The 18,316-nt window shown below is 29.6% G+C and overlaps 1 long non-coding RNA gene across 1 annotated transcript; it reads left to right on the forward strand.

Moving 5' to 3' along the window:
- The first annotated feature begins 715 nt into the window (after window positions 1-715).
- Window positions 716-10,649, forward strand: LOC114338936 (uncharacterized). The gene is made up of 2 exons (XR_003653833.2): window positions 716-833; window positions 10,354-10,649. It is a non-coding gene; the product is annotated as an uncharacterized LOC114338936 (long non-coding RNA).
- The last annotated feature ends 7,667 nt before the right edge of the window (window positions 10,650-18,316 follow it).

Genomic DNA, 18,316 nt, shown 5'->3' on the forward strand with positions numbered 1-18,316 from the left:
TAAGTGCGAAAGAGACGCACCATAAATTGCGATGTGCGGCTACTTAAAAGTCGCGTGGACTCGCATAATTAACAATTAAAAAACAACGGTCTATATTGAAGTAACTCCCGATTACTCGTTAGAATCTTGAAATTGAATTTATAAACTTCAATTTAGGCACTTGGCAACCTGAAAACTAATAATTTACATATGAGTTTTCAAACCTCGAACATGCGTAGGTATTTTCACATTTTCAGATTTTAAATCGCTTATAACTCGAAAACCATTAACTTTTGAAAAAAATGGCAAGAGACCTTTTTTTTAAATACAATTTTCGGAATTAAAAGGGAATTTTGAATTTGTCTAAAAATATTGTTTTGCCCGGCATCCCGGGCCCCTTCTGATTTGTTTAAGGGGACATTTTTGAACAGGAATTTACAAAAAAAAACCGAATCAGAAAATTTGTCATTCTTTACAAAATTAAATTATCAGTGAGAAACCCCACCATATTTCAGAAATTCTGCTGGTATCTCGTCCGTACCCGGCGCATTAGAAAAAATATGCAGATTTTTATTCATTAACATTTTGACACAAAATTTTCATGGCCATGGTCATCTTTCTAGGGTATCGCCGATCTTTTAATAAACCATCATGTTATATAATCGCATTAATACTTCTATTAATAGGAATCTACACGGATATATTTTTTTAATTTCAAAATATTAATTTTTATAGTCATAAAGACTAGAAAATTAATTCAAAATTTTGGTATAAAATTCAACATTCGAAGAGCCAAATACATCAGTTTGTTGTATACAATCATGTTATCAACAGCTGGAACAATGTTTAATAAGGTAAATATACTTAAATAATTCAATATTACACAAATTTTTGATTTTTTTAATATTGTATTATAGTGGCTCTTGTCTGGCCTCCACTCGACAATACTGTTTGTCCATGTGTTGGGGACGTGTCCTGCCCAATTTCACTTTGGCGACGCGATTTTTTAGATAATATCCGTTGTTTGTATTCTACGACGTATTTCTTTTTGCTTTTTTTTTTAATATAGAACACCTTGTATATTTTTACATTTCCGGATTCTCCTCGATGTCTTCTTTCTTAAAATATAGGGTTTTGTAATATTAGACAGGGTAGTTTGAAAGGTAATTACGTTTTTTTGTTAATTTCGTAACAATATTCACACCCTGTAGAATTGTAGTGATTTGACATCAAAATAATTTATATTTATGTTCAAACAATTTTTTATTTTGCTATTATTTAATTTTAGTATTCAGGGTGAGTCATCAGGAACTGTACATACTCCTATCTCGTATGGAGGCCCCTATGGGCAATAACAAATGACCACTAAAAAGTGTCTGCTCCCATTGTTTAATAATATACAGGGTGAGTTGTTAATTTTTACAGAAATTTGTATTCATCATAATTTTTGAACGGTAAGATCGATGTGTCTCTTATTTTGGTCAATTGTTACATTATTACCACCCAATCAACTGATTTGTTCAAACAAAAAAAAAAGGTGTGGCTTTAAAAAATTAGTTCGTTTTGGTCTTAGAAAAAATTTCACCCTGTATACGGTTTTTGAAAACTCTAATAATAATTTTACAAATAAGACAAATAGGCAATTAAAATGTTATATTTATTTTTTCCCCACACGATTACTTAATTTTTTTATAGAAAAATCAAATTTGACTATGAATTAAAAGTTTGGTAAAGTGAACCGTAGATTTAAAAAAATTAACTTTTATTACAAAAATTATTTTTTTTTGCACAAATATTTAATTAATAAATTACCACCCAATCAACTGATTTATTCAAACTAGAAAAAAATCAGGCCCGGATATAAAAAATTTGTTCGTTTTGGTCTTAGAAAAAATTTCACGCTGTATATGGTTTTTGAAAACTCTAACAAGAATTTTACAAATAACACAAATAGGCATTTAAAATGTATTTATATTTGTCCCCACACAATTACTTAATTTTTTATAAAAAAATCAAATTTGACTATCAATTAAAAGTTTGGTGAAGTGAACCATAGATTTAAAAAATTTTTTTTTGCAAAATCTATTTTTTTAACAAATATTTAATTTATACATATTTATTAACACTTCCACAGCTTGTGCTATACGTTGTAAATAATAAACTCCTTTTAGCTAATTTCCAGAATTTCAAAAGGAAGAGGTTGTTTTGAATAATACTAAAACATCCCTCTGTATAGTATTTGTTTATTGATTCATAGATAGTGTCGTTTTATTGAATTCTCAGAGTTTTATTTGAAAAGGCAAAATACAGTAAATGTATTTTTTAAATTAACGAAAAGAAAATACGTATTATATAGAACATTGAACATAAACGGATTTATTTGGATGTTTAAGTAAATTTAACAATATGTATGTGTATACAACAATTGTATACATAGATACATAAAAGAACTTAACAAACAAATAAAACAATAAAACAAATTGTTTTTGAGATTTATAGCAGATTTTCGAAATGAAATCCATCTTTGTCGGGCCATCAACTGTCTAATAGACCTCTTGAGAGTTAAGGAATCATTTTTAATAATGTTACAAGAATCATTAATTTTATCAATTAGTTAGTTCTTGTGGCGTATTGGTATTTTCTCGATACAACATTTCTTTTAATCGACCCCATAGGGAATAGTCGACAGGGTTAAAATCAGGTGATCTAGGTGTTCATGCATGAGGCCCTCCGCGACCTATTCACCTATTTCCATAAGTTACATGAAGATGTTGACGAACAGCAACTGAGAAATATGGTGATGCCCCGCATCGTGCATAATAGATTGAGCCGCTATAGGTGAAAATTCTTAATCATTTTAGGCACGACGGGACCCTATAACTTAAATAGTAGAACCTAAAAGAAAACGTTTGAACACTGTGCCGTCACTTTTCAGTGGCACATGCGTCTACAGTGGCGCATCAAACTTTCCACTTATGGACGGGATACATAAATTAAAAATTCCCCTGCCTAATTACCAGAATTTAATTTTTTTCATTTTTTTAAGTTTTATGTGATTAAGACATAAGATTTATCGTAATTTTAACCCACCACCCCTTCTCCCTGCCCCACCATCAAAAACTTTATTTTTCGATTTTATTTTTTTTTGGTGGGATGCAATCAATTTTAAAATTTCAAAAAATTAACACGCATAGTTAAGGGTTCTATAAAACACATCTATTTTTTATAGACCTGTAGGTTGAGTGTACATAACCTCAAAAAAACTTTAAAATTTTTTTTTTGAAAAAAAGTATATAACTTTTTTTGGGGATAGCTGCAGATCTAATTTTTTCTTAGTCTTGTGTACTCTATCAAACACTATATTTCTAATTTTTTTCAGATTTTTCTGTAACGTTGGTCACCTTCAAAAATCCAAAAAACTGTTTTTTAAGCGGGTTTTGGGGGGTTTGAACGTGTTTTTCTGATTTTTAAATATTCTAAAGAACTCAGTTACTTCAAGTTACATATAACCTATAAAAACAAAATTGATTTGATATATTATGAAGTCTATAAAATAGGGAAAATCCCCCAAAACCCCCCAAAAAACAGTTTTTCGGATTTTTGAAGGTGGGGAGACTTACGGAAAAATCTGAAAAAAATTTAAAATATAGTGTTTGATAAAACACACAAGATTAAGAAAAAATTAGACCGGCAGCTATTCGTCAAAAAAAGTTATACGCTTTTTTGAAAAAAAAAATTCCTTTTAATTTTTTGAGGTTATGTACACTCTACCTATGGGTCTATAAAAAATAGGCATATTTTATAAAAGCCTCAGCTATGCGTGTGAATTTTTTGAAATTTTAAAATTGATTGCATCCCACCAAAAAAAAAAAATAAAAACGAAAAATGAAGTTTTTGATGGTCGGGGCAGGGGGAAGGGGGTGGTGGGTTAAAATCACGATGAATCCTATGTGTTAATCACATAGAACTTAAAAAAATAAAAAAAATTTAATTCTGTTAGTAAGTTCTGTTAACTTTTAATTTATTTATCCCGTCCATAAGTGGAAAGTTTGATGCGCCACTGTCGACGCATGTGCCACTGAAAAGTGACGGCACAGTGTTCAAACGTTTTCTTTTAGTTTCTACTATTTAAGTTATAGGGGCTCATCGTGCCTAAAATGATTAAGAAATTTCACCTATAGCGGCTCTTAGTTTATAAAGTACATACCTCGGGCGGCTACATTGGCAAGTAGATTCGACAAACTATTTTGTAAAATATGATAATGTAAAAAAGTACAAACAGTGTAAGAAACGCAAATAAATAATAACGATGGCGAACGAAAAGTCAAATTATGTACTCAAACAACGAAAATGTCAAATTATCAGTAGTAATTGCACAAGAGCTCTAAAATTATCGAATTTTTCCCGAGACACTTTGACAGCTTTAATTTCACGACCCGAAGGGTAGTGAAATTATGTCAAAGTGTCACGAGGGCAAACATTCGATAAATAATTTTAGAGATCGAGTGCAATTTGTTGCGATTATTTCATGAATAAAACTGTTCAAAACCAATATTTTATTGTAATTTATTTATGTAAGTACAAATTAGTACAATTAAACACACAGTTGTTATAAATATTTGACGGTTGAAAGTCATCACTTCTATAATTTTTAAAATATTAATTGTCATTAATGTCACTGAATGTATTTTTTCGTAGCAACGAAGGGCATCTGACGTAATATACTTGATGACGGGATATTATCAAAAATTATCGGGTATGGTATAATATCACAAGAGAGTGAGAATAAATTGAAAATAATGCGACAGTTTTTCGAAAATTTGTTGTCTGGCAATAGACACGAGAGCCCACAGGGCTCGAGTGGCTATTGTCCAATGACAACAAATTTGAGTAAAAATGAAGCATTGTTTTCTTATTTATTCTTACTGTCGTGTGATATTCGTAAGATTATTTTTTAATACGTATATTATGAATATTTTCTTAAATGTGACCGTTGTCAAAACTAGCAAACTGGTTGCAATTAAACAGAAACAATCTACTTAAAAAATTATATCATTAATTTTCTACAGTAGATAATTCTCAGTATAATTTTAATCTGATTGGACAGAATTAAACACGTGATCAAATATCTTAATATAGGATTGGAAGTTAAAATCATCAAAAAATAATCAGTTTAATTTTTATTTCTGTAGCTTTCTATTGGTCAGAATCTCCTATGAATCAAATAATCATTTTTATACACATACATCGTATTAATACATGGTGAGAAGGTAGTAATGCAAAAAACGACGGGAAAAATATTTCTTTTTGTTTTTGTTTAATTTAGGTTTATTTGTTTATCTCCTTTTTTACAAACAAATATTATACAGGATGATGTTTTAGTATTATTCAAAACATCCGGTTCCTTTTAAAATTCTGGAAATTGGCTAAAAAGATTGTATTATTTAAAACGTATAGCACGAGCAGTGGTAGTATTATTACTTGTAAATTAAATATTTTGTTCAAAAGAAATTCATTTTTGTAATAAAAGTTAATTTTTTTAAATCTCTATTTCACTTAACCAAACTTTTAATTCATAGTCAAATTTCATTTTTTTTTATAAAAAATTAAGTAATTGTGTGGGGAAAAAATAAATATGCAATTTTAATTACCTATTTGTCTATTTTGTAAAATTCTAATTAGAGTTTTCAAATACCGTATACAGGGTGAAATTTTTTTCAATACCAAAACGAACTAATTTTTTAAAGCCGAGCCTGATTTTTTTCTAGTTTGAATAAATCAGTTGATTGGGTCGTAATAGTGTAACGATTGACCAAAATAAGAGACACATCGATCTTACTGTTCAAAAATTATGACGAATACAAATTTCTGTAAAAATTAGCAACTCGCCCTGTATATTATTAAACAATTGGAGCCGACACTTTTTAATAGTCATTTGTTTTTTCGCCAAGTCAACACTTTTCGAGTTATTTGCGAGTGAATATTTTCATTTTTCAACAAAATAACTAGGTACATTTTTAGACGGTTTTTTGCAAATGACTCAAAAAGTAAGTATTTTGTAAAAAAAAAACGTTCTTAGCAAAAATATAGCCTGCAAAAAAGTAAAAACAAAAACTTAAGCACTTTTTGGGGAAAATCAATTGTAACTTTTTTAAAGTGTTTAAAAAAAGCTTTATTACTGTTTTTATAAAAAGTTTCTAGCATCAAACTTAAGAAAGTTAAGCTCAAAATAAAGTTGGTCCCTTTTGTTTTGACAAAAAAAAAATCGGGAAGACCACCCCCTAATTAGCAACTTAAATGAAATTAATAGTTACCGCTCCACAAATTATTTTACTTATGTTGTGTTTATATGGTCTGTAAGTTTCATCGATTCAAAGTGCTTATTTTTGAAAAAATTTGGTTTTAACATAAAATTTTTTAAAATTTTAATTTTGAAAAATATATCTTTTTTCAAAATAATTTAAAAATTGTTACAGATATCAAAAATCTCTAAAAACAAAAAAAAGTCAGCATTGCTCTGAATATCCTCTATTTTTTGTTTTTCTGTAAGACAAAAATTGATTAAGATTTGGTGTTTCTAAATTTGCATACAATCGTGATCAGTGACTCGTTCAACTCCTTTTAACTACAACCCTTTCAAAAATAAGGACTTTGAACCGATGAAACCTACAGATCATATAAACAATACATACACGAGTCAAAAACTTGTGAAGTCGTAACGATTAAGTTCATTTGAGATACTAATGAGGAGGTGATTTTCCCGATTTTTTTACCAAAAAAAAGGACTAGCTTTATTTTGAGCATAACTTGTTTACTTTTGACGCTAGAATTTTTTTTTATAAAACAAAAATGAAGCTATTTTTAAACACTTTAAATAAGTTTTAATGAGTTTTCTCCGAAATGTGCTTCATTTTTGGTTATTTCACGTTAAAGTATTCCATTTGGAATTAGACGAATATGAATCTATTTTTCATTAGATATAACTCTGCTTCTGCTAGGTATAGAGACGTCGTATATACACCATTTTTTTAAAATTTTTTAGAGGCTATATTTTTGCTAAGAATGTTTTTTGACAAAATACTTACTTTTTGAGTTATTTGCGAAAAACCGTCTAAAAGCGTGGTTATTTTGTTGAAAAAATGAACATATTCACTGGCAAATAACTCGAAAAGTATTGAGTTAATGAAAAAACTCTATGGAACAAAAGTTACTTAAAATTATTCAGTTTATCCATTTCCGGACTTATTTTGGACATATATTTTTTCACCTCCAAGAGGGGGTGAAAAGCACCCCCATTACAAAAGCACACATCGGCACAATATCACTTTTTTTCTTTGACTTGTTAGCTATGTCTATGCCAAATTTCATGTCAATCCAAGCGGTTCTTTAAAATTTAGAGGTTTTGCAATATTTTACCGTTAAAGAACGTACTATTTCTTTGAACTTTGCTACTGTCGTAATAAGTTATACAAATTGCAATTATAATATGACCTTTTTTTATAACAAAGGAATCAGGAAAATTTCGTGAGGGTTATCGTGTACCATCACACACTAACAATCATAACTACGTAGGTATTTTGATATCCCATCCAATATTAATAAATTAACGATCAGTCTAGATTACTATGTATTTATTTTCGAAAAATTATTTTTGATTGAATATCTTCACGTAATTTTTGTTGCAATTAAGAAAGCTCAGAAAATACTCATTCCGAAATTCGACCAACCCTGTATACTAAAATTAAACATTTTGCTATACAGTCGAACCCGTTTATTGGAATAGCATTCGTGCCAAGCAAAAGTATTTCTACAACCGGGGTATTCTAATAACCGATCACTAGTGGCTAGTAGAATCGTTTCGAAAATTCAAATGTCTGTTCCTTAAACCGGGTTATAGACCAGGGTAATAAGCTGGAAATAGACCATGTTCGGGACACTCAAAGATCCAGGTAGCTGACTAATTTTTGAGTTATTGTAGACCTATAGGAAGAAAACCTACCTGTTTCCTGCCTAAAGTTCGCGTCCGTTTTTTAATGATTAATAATTTAGTGCAAGAATCGCGATTTTTTCGATTTTTTGCACCCTATTCAAAAGCTAAACAGTTGACATAAAACTACAGAATTTAATTTTTTAGAACATTGAAAAACCATCAAAATGCCGATTTTTGAAAGTTAAAAAGTTAATTTGTTGCTACGCAAACTGCAAAATAAGTTAAAATCGTTATTTGTTTATAACTTTTACTAAAACCACTTTAGAACTTTAGGGTTTCACCCAAAATTGTGTATTGTGGTACTTAACAAACCCTTAAAATTTGAGACCGATCCATTAATTAGTTTAAAAGTTATTCTACTTGTTTATCCCAGAGACATTTATTTTGCAATAATATAAGACAGAAAATAATGAAGATAAGGCAATTCTGCGTATGTCAAATGAAAGTAGAAAAGTGATACTATCAAAATGTACTGAAAAAAGATAAAAAAGTTATCTAATATAGTCAAAAATAGTAATGCCAAATTTTTGAAATTTTGTAGTTTAAAAATATTTAGAACAATTTTAAAAATATTGTCCGTAGAAAAAATCATTTTACATATTCGAAAAGTTGGTACTCTACACGAATTTTTAAAAATGTTGTTCAGTTGGTGATTAGTCATGGTAAGTGAAGGGGGAGCTGGGAGCCGACAAATGCACGAGTTCAAAAACTAAAAAAGGCAACTTAAAACTAATATCATTTTCTATATCTCGGGATCTACTGAATATATTTTGATCTTTCTTTTTTTAATTTGTATGTAATTTTTCTGTACATTAGAAATATGTAATTTGTCTATTTGCAATTTGACATTTATTAATTAATAAACAATCTAATTTGTTTAAACAATTTTCGAATAAATAATTTTTCCCCAAAATCCATGTTTTTAATCAGACTATCATTATTAATCATAGAAAAAGTTAAGTTGTACTTTAAAATAAATAAATTATCTTCAATAAATAATTATCTAATAAAAATAATTTATTTATTAAAGTGAACTTTAACGTTTTGTATGATCATTAATGATACTATGATTAAAAAAATAGATTTTTGTAAAAAAATATTTTTTCAAGAATTGTTTAAACAAATTAGACTGATTATTAATTAATAAATTTATAAACAAATTGCATGTTTGTAATGTACGTAGAAATTGCATACAAATTAAAAAAGAAAGATGAAAATCCATTGAGTTGATCCGGAGATACAGAAAATTGTATTAGTTGGAAATTGCTTTTTCGGTATTTTAACTCGGTGGATTCGTAGGTTCCCTCTAGTAACCGTTTGAACTACAACTTTGAAAAATCGTAGAGGGTGCTGTGAAGATACAATGTTTATGCAAATTTTTTAACAAAAAATACAAATCCCATTATTTAAAATGACATCAATGAAATTCCTTAATTATTATAAACAAATTAGCTGTAAATTAAAAAAAAACAAATGGCTAACTCTTTGTCCCTAATGAACCCAGGCTAAATTTTTTTATCTGAAAATTCGTGTTAAAATACTAGCTTTCCGAATATATAAAAATATTGTACCTACGGACAATATTTGTCAAGTTATTCTAAATGTTTATAAACTACAAAATTTCAAAAATTTGGCATTTAGATTTTTGATTATATTGATTAATATTTTCATCTTTTTTTAATACATTTTGATACTACCATTCTTCTACTTTCGTTTGGCATACTCAGAATTGCCCAATGTTTATTATTTTCTGTCTTATGTTATGGCAAAATAAATGTCTCTGGGATAAACAAATAGAATAACTTTTAAACTAATTAATGGATCGGTCTCAAATTTTGAGGGTTTGTTAAGTACCAAAATAACCAACTTTGGGTGAAACCCTATAAGTCTAAGTTAAATTTAGTAAAAGTTATTAACAAATATCCATTTTAATTTATTTTGCAATTTGTGAAGCAACAAATTCTTTTTAACTTTCAAAAATCGGTATTTTGAAGGTTTTTTAATGTTCTAAAAAATGAAATTTTGTAGTTTTATGTCAATTGTTTAGATTTTGAATAGGGTGCAAAATTGCCATTTTTGCAATAAATTGTTAATAAATAAAAAACAGACGCGAACTCTAGGCAGGAAACAGGTAGGTTTTCTTCCTATAGGTCTACAATAACTAAAAAAGTAGTCAGCTACCTGGATCTTTGAGTGTCCTGAGAAAATCCTTATTATCCTGGACTATTATTCATTTAACCGGTATTCTAATAAGCGGGTTCGACTGTATTAATAATGTTTAACAATAGTTATATACTGCAGTTTGCCCTGGTTTCAATTTACATTATATAGCCCATACTTGCTGAAAGGTTGCAGACCGGTGTTACAGACAAGATTTTTTTTAGGTATTTCGCCTTTTCGCCTTGGTATTGGCCGTCATAATGGCTGCTGTCTACCAGGTCCAACCAGTGGAGTCCAATTACGAAGAACAGCCTATCGCAGTTGCTTCGTGGAAAAGAAGACGTGGATCTGGAGGTGGAGGATGGTGGGGTTAAGCCTTACTCCTTGCTGTTGGGAAGATAAACAAATTTTGTCTGGTATATGAAATGTGATTTCATATAGTTTTTGTTCTTTTGTACTTTTTTATTGTATATTTTGTTATAATTATTTAAAGTTTAAAATAAACTTTGTATATAGTAAATTATCCGTTTTTTACTTGTATTATTATTTTCCATAAATGTATTTATAGTCTCCAAAGATGTCCTCCAAAGAATGTATAGATTGTAACAAAAAGAAGAAAACTTCTGTTGGAGTGAAAGTAAAAAGCAAGATATACTCCAACAGAAGTAAGGAAAAAAGTAAATAAATAACTAATGGGACATAGATGTAGAGAGATGGGCTGTAAAGAAGGGGTGAAGTGGCTTCTACGTTGAGAAGCCGCAATAGGAAAAATACTACTAAAGTGCAGTAGTACTGAAGAAAGGGGAATTAGAAGGGATAGGAGTAGAAGTGGGAAGAGACAGAGGCAAACTGAATAGAGTTGGCTAGCTATAGATGCAAGAGAGCAACTTGACACTCAAGGATGGATACGGCTCGTTTGCATGCCTGTCGAAGAACAGTAGCTCTATATAGATAGTAATGATGACTAGAAGATGAAATAATAAAATAAGAATAATATACTGAAAATGAATGGAGATGAATAATGACTAAAAACGAACAAAATAAATAAAACTAACTAATCATGGGCGCCATGAAAATGATCTTCGATCATTTTCCCAGGTATCTTATACTGCTGTCAAATATTAAATATATTAAACCTGTAATAATGAACATAAAGGAATAATAAAATTCATGATATACAAAATAAATAAATATTTATTAAAATAACTACTAGATTTTTAACAATCTCTGAGTTAGACAAGCATATTATGCTGTGACTCTAACATGACAAAAGTTATACAAGAAGCTATATATATTTTAAAGATAACAACAATAATGTTATCTGTTATAAACTTAAATACCTCTTACATATATATAGGGTACAACTCACATGAGTCTTCTACCAAATGGTTATAGTACGCCTGCTACGTACAACTGAATTGAAACCGACAAAGATGAAAATAATACAAATAAATAGGCCCAAGCCTCACTAAGGGAAAATACAATAATGAATAAATAAAGTTAAATATACAATTGACTAAACTAGAAATGAAGTTGAGATAAATACCGACGATGACCTAAATTAACCGAACAAATGGAATAAAGCGAATAACAGTAAAATATTTGGGAAACAAGCTAGTAATATTAAAAAATAAATTTACCCGAATTACATAAACCAATAATAAAGTATTAAAAACCTAATTTTCTCTAGGCTTATTCCTGTGCACAAGAAGTTACCGTAGATACAAAGTTTGGGAACCAAATAATCTAATATACAAATATGTCAAAAAAAAACCAGAGGTAACCTAAATCTGGAAAAAAAACATAGTGTATTTAACAGATAGTCTGAAATATAAAAAAAACCAATAGTTACTAAAACACCTCACTAAATGTTCCCAAACGAGGTTGCGGTTACATCCTAGAAAATGATGCACCAGGATGGTGCGGCCCCATGACTCCTGTAGGCCCAGGTGCCAAGACGAAAATTGAGCTGGAACGCTCCCATAGCTTGTTCCCAAAATTACTACCCAATGATGACTTGACTGTGGCTGTAGTGGTTTCCCAAGGTGGTCAAATAAGGTCTAGGACTTCATGGTAGGGTTTCTCCCAAATGGCTAAAAAACATTCCCAGTTTTATTTCTCATTTTAAACATGAGCAAAAAGTAAAGGGAAGAAGAAATAATTGAGGAACTTTTTAGAAGCAATAGTATAGAAAAACCGACCATTAAAACTGGAACAAAAACCAATCTCAGGTAACCTTGAACTGTTTTGAGTGTGAATACATGGACAAATGACATTGAAATGATTTATTTGAGGAAATATCTGTAAAAATATATTGAATTTATAAAATATTGGATGTTCAATAAATTTAAAACCTACAGAGAAATGGTAATTATTTCCAATATTAATTTGAGGACTTCAAAAATGTTTGGTTATGTAAAACCAAAAACCCCATTAATATAAAGATCGATATAAAGATAATATAAAGATCGAAATCATCTACACCCTTCCCTTAATAGATTGACTAAGAAAGTTTAACAATGGGACTAATATTTTAAATATTCCACAACAAAAACACATGAAAATGGCTAATTAAAAAATTATTACAAAAAAAATAAATCTCACCGAATGATTCCTATTAGGCTCCAACAGGAGTTGTCACACACATGTCTCCCTAACTCGACAACCCTTGCTGGTAACTTTTTACTTTACTTTAAATTGCTTGATGTTATAAAATCAGTTGGATGAAATCATCCGCCATTCTATATGGTACCTCTATTCGACACAACAGCCAACAGTCAAGTCAAGAACGAGAGGCGCTTCTCCGCCAAGGTAAACGTCAAACTCTCTCAGAAAACGAAATCATTCTCGATAAGTGGAGTACGTTCCATCACCGAGGTATGACGTCACCCCAGTAGTCCTATACGAGAAATTAGAGAATTTAAATGGAGACCGAGGAAAAATAATTATAATAATAATTAAAGAGCTAATTTTGTAACGTGACCGTTACAATCCCCTTCTACTCGGGAAAAAAAATTTTATCCATAAAATTTTTTCCCTAAACTTCAAAATATTAACAACTAAATTTACAATAGTCTAACAATCCACGTTGATTTGCAAGATTACTTCTAAATATAAACTAATGATCAAGGAAAAATAAATATATGACTCAAATTCATACTAAAATGTTACTATGTTACTCTCTGCTACCAAATATTGACATAATATTGCTTAAAAGTCAAAACAGAACTAAATATTGCACTAAAGTTCATAATAATGCTAAGTGTCGAATTGGGCACCAAACCAAAATTGAACCATCCATGGACATCAGATTTATAAAGGGTATATCCAAGGACGGAACAACCAGGAAAAGGTGTGAGCCAATTCGCACAATATCACAAGTAAATGTATCAAAGTGAATAAAAAAAAATCAGTAACTAAAATAAGTAAAGAATTGAACACTTAATCCAAAATTGGACTAACAATGGACACCAGATTCATAATAGTATATCCAGAGAAGAACAATCAGGAAGATTTATGGAACAATTCTCACTAATGCCAAATAATACTAATAATAAACATACCAAAGGAATCCAAAATTCAATAACCAAAATAAATGTGGAATCGGACACTCAATCCAAAGTCGAACTATCAGTGGACACCAGATTCATAAAAGGCATATCCAAAGAAGAACAACCAGGCAAATTTATGGACCAATTCACACCAATACTAAACCACATAAACAGATCAGGTCTACGTACACCCACATCCGGTGATACGAACCTATCCAACCAAATACACAAAATAAATGAAGAATCGGACACTTATCCAGAATCGGACTATCAATGGACACCAGATTTATATAAGAGTATATCCAAAGAAGAACGATCAGGCAAATTTATGGACCAATTCTTACTAATACTAAATAAACTAAATTATTGGATCCAATGGTAACTAATACTGAACAAAATAAATAAATTAGGTCTACATACACCCTCATCCGGTAATATGAACCTATCCAAACTAAGTAATCAAAATAAGTCAGAATAAAAAATTACTAACAGATTAAGTAACAGAGATGTAACCAAACTAAATCAAAGGTATGATAAATACCTACAGTGTATTGACTAAAATATTATAGAAACTACATAAACTTAATTCGTGCTGGTATTCGCGAACTATAGCATGTTGCTACAACAGATGTATGAGAATAACCAGACTCAGATAAAGTACCAATAATGTAAGAATAAGTAAGAAAGAAAACATAATGAATGGTGAACTTACAAGTTCTATGACACCATGATAAATAATAGGAAGAAAAAAAAAATATGATAAGTGATAGGGAAAAAAATTTGACGACAACGAGCAAAATTTTAAATAAAACTGCAAATTCATGCGTTCTCACATACGTGGAATTATTCAGGAAATATACCAGAATCTGAATAGCAACTAATGCCTAAGGAAAGAAGTGGGAATATACTCTGATGAACAACAACTCATTTGTCTAAACACCCCAAATACTGACTTAACAAACCTACTGCGTATAGGAATAGTCAACAACAAACGTAATATGAAGTACAAGATAAAATATAAACTAAATACTTCCCTATCAAATTGTAAATATGTAACTGGAATAATTGGACTAATTAGACAAGAATAGTTAGGACATGCTGCAGGCATTTCCTGACCAGAAATATTATGATAGATAAACATCTGTCTACTCTGCAATGAAAGACATAGATTGCGAAATCGGAGAGCAATGGCCAACTGCTGAACTTCGAACCCACGTATTCACCAACTTTGAGCATTAACAGACTGGTTCATAAGAAAAAATATGAAAGAATCAAGAATTCATATAGGTATACATCAAAATTCCAAACTAATTCCAGAATCATACTGTATAGGAAATAAGGGTCTGAATTATTATAAAGTATTTAAGATACATATTGGAGACAAATGTCAATAGAGTAACCTAATAACAAATTAAACCACAACATCTTTCCCATATGGCCAATTCAATAACAAGATTTAAAAATAATAAAAAAAATTAGTAAGTAATCAAATATTCAAAATAATATAACGCATAACCTGAGATATGGTAGTTAACATAGTTCCATCATAATATCCATTATTAAACAAGAGTACTTGTATGAGCTTACCTATCCCAATATATACCTAAATACCATAATAATCAACAACCCTTCTAACTTAAGGGTTAGGTGTGCAAAACCTAGACAAAAATACAAGTGAAGTTTTTATTAATTGGATAATCCTACTGACAGGATTAGCAATTAATAATATTGACTCATAATAATAATTAAAATGCACCATACCTAATACCAAAAAAAAAATAAACTCATACATAAAGTACTACATAATAATTAAATTAATAAGTAATAAATAAAAGTCATCAAAACTAAGCCAAAGATGAAATCAAGCAATGTATGTGGGTACCTGCATTATCAGATGATAAAAAAAATATTGGACTAAAATTTATAACCATACTAAAGATTGAGCTAATAAGCTAAAGACAAACAGAAGAAGAGATTAGCTTGAACAACTCTGTTTCAAGGTAATCTTCTTCTGAAGATTGTTCTACAACTTAATAGAAAAATAGTATCAATGTTTCCTAACTAATAAAGAATTTATATTTGAATCTCAACCTAAAGTATCTGATTTATAAAAGCATTAAGTACATTATGGTACCCACACTGATATAATATTATTGTCAAAATTAACAAAACTAGAAGCTGAGATGGATAATGGAACTACTTTACCATACAATAATTATAATTGTTATGTTTAACACTACCAATTAAAGAACATAAATTATGGATGAACATCTGTAATCATCCGAACCATGCGAATTCAACGTATCATGTATAGACGCTAATGTTCTGGACTGATATTGCTTTGTGGTGTGTGCCTGTCTTACCAAACAATCCAAATATCAAAAATAACAAATATAAAATATAATCTAAAGTTTGTAAGACAAATATACATATGGAGAAAATATTAGCGACACACCAACAAATAAAAAATGCCAGCAAATATATAAAAATAATCAAATCAATAGCGTAAATAAAATACCTAAATACTGAAAATGATTTCTAGTTATGTATAAAATATAACCATACTAGAAAAAAATGTATGCATATATTCAACGATTAATTGTACGCGCAAACGTACTACCATTGGTAGAAGGAATAAAAATTTAACTAATAGAACATAATGTCAGTTATGTATACTCAATCTAAATACATAAATAAGTTTCCAATAAAAATACAAAATTCAAACTAAAATATGAGCTGTACCACTAAAACTAAAAATGAGGTATCGAAATCAACTAATCAAAACCAAAAGCAGTATAAGTCTACCTGTTTAGTATTAATAAAATTTTAAAGACCAAAAATAAATCAAAAGTAACATGTATACAAAGATATCAAGAAGGTAATAATACAGAAAATTACAATAAGAGGAAAGTGAACTAAAAGAACTACTGTCTTAGAACCATAAAACGGTTGGCACCACGCATTGGGCAGCCAGTGTAACAAAAAGAAGAAAACTTCTGTTGGAGTGAAAGTAAAAAGCAAGATATACTCCAACAGAAGTAAGGAAAAAAGTAAATAAATAACTAATGGGACATAGATGTAGAGAGATGGGCTGTAAAGAAGGGGTGAAGTGGCTTCTACGTTGAGAAGCCGCAATAGGAAAAATACTACTAAAGTGCAGTAGTACTGAAGAAAGGGGAATTAGAAGGGATAGAAGTAGAAGTGGGAAGAGACAGAGGCAAACTGAATAGAGTTGGCTAGCTATAGATGCAAGAGAGCAACTTGACACTCAAGGATGGATACGGCTCGTTTGCATGCCTGTCGAAGAACAGTAGCTCTATATAGATAGTAATGATGACTAGAAGATGAAATAATAAAATAAGAATAATATACTGAAAATGAATGGAGATGAATAATGACTAAAAACGAACAAAATAAATAAAACTAACTAATCATGGGCGCCATGAAAATGATCTTCGATCATTTTCCCAGGTATCTTATACTGCTGTCAAATATTAAATATATTAAACCTGTAATAATGAACATAAAGGAATAATAAAATTCATGATATACAAAATAAATAAATATTTATTAAAATAACTACTAGATTTTTAACAATCTCTGAGTTAGACAAGCATATTATGCTGTGACTCTAACATGACAAAAGTTATACAAGAAGCTATATATATTTTAAAGATAACAACAATAATGTTATCTGTTATAAACTTAAATACCTCTTACATATATATAGGGTACAACTCACATGAGTCTTCTACCAAATGGTTATAGTACGCCTGCTACGTACAACTGAATTGAAACCGACAAAGATGAAAATAATACAAATAAATAGGCCCAAGCCTCACTAAGGGAAAATACAATAATGAATAAATAAAGTTAAATATACAATTGACTAAAGTAGAAATGAAGTTGAGATAAATACCGACGATGACCTAAATTAACCGAACAAATGGAATAAAGCGAATAACAGTAAAATATTTGGGAAACAAGCTAGTAATATTAAAAAATAAATTTACCCGAATTACATAAACCAATAATAAAGTATTAAAAACCTAATTTTCTCTAGGCTTATTCCTGTGCACAAGAAGTTACCGTAGATACAAAGTTTGGGAACCAAATAATCTAATATACAAATATGTAAAAAAAAAACCAGAGGCAACCTAAATCTGGAAAAAAAACATAGTGTATTTAACAGATAGTCTGAAATATAAAAAAAACCAATAGTTACTAAAACACCTCACTAAATGTTCAAAAACGAGGTTGCGGTTACATCCTAGAAAATGATGCACCAGGATGGTGCGGCCCCATGACTCCTGTAGATTATAATGTACTTAAGATATCTGTGACAAATATATTGAATTTATAAAATATTGGATGTTCAATAAATTTAAAACCTACAGAGAAATGGTAATTATTTCCAATATTAATTTGAGGACTTCAAAAATGTTTGGTTATGTAAAACCAAAAACCCCATTAATATAAAGATCGATATAAAGATAATATAAAGATCGAAATCATCTACACCCTTCCCTTAATAGATTGACTAAGAAAGTTTAACAATGGGACTAATATTTTAAATATTCCACAACAAAAACACATGACAATGGCTAATTAAAAAATTATTACAAAAAAAATAAAT

The sequence above is a fragment of the Diabrotica virgifera genome, chromosome 4 (genome assembly GCF_917563875.1).
Source record: "Diabrotica virgifera virgifera chromosome 4, PGI_DIABVI_V3a".
Taxonomy (NCBI): Eukaryota; Metazoa; Arthropoda; class Insecta; order Coleoptera; family Chrysomelidae; genus Diabrotica; species Diabrotica virgifera.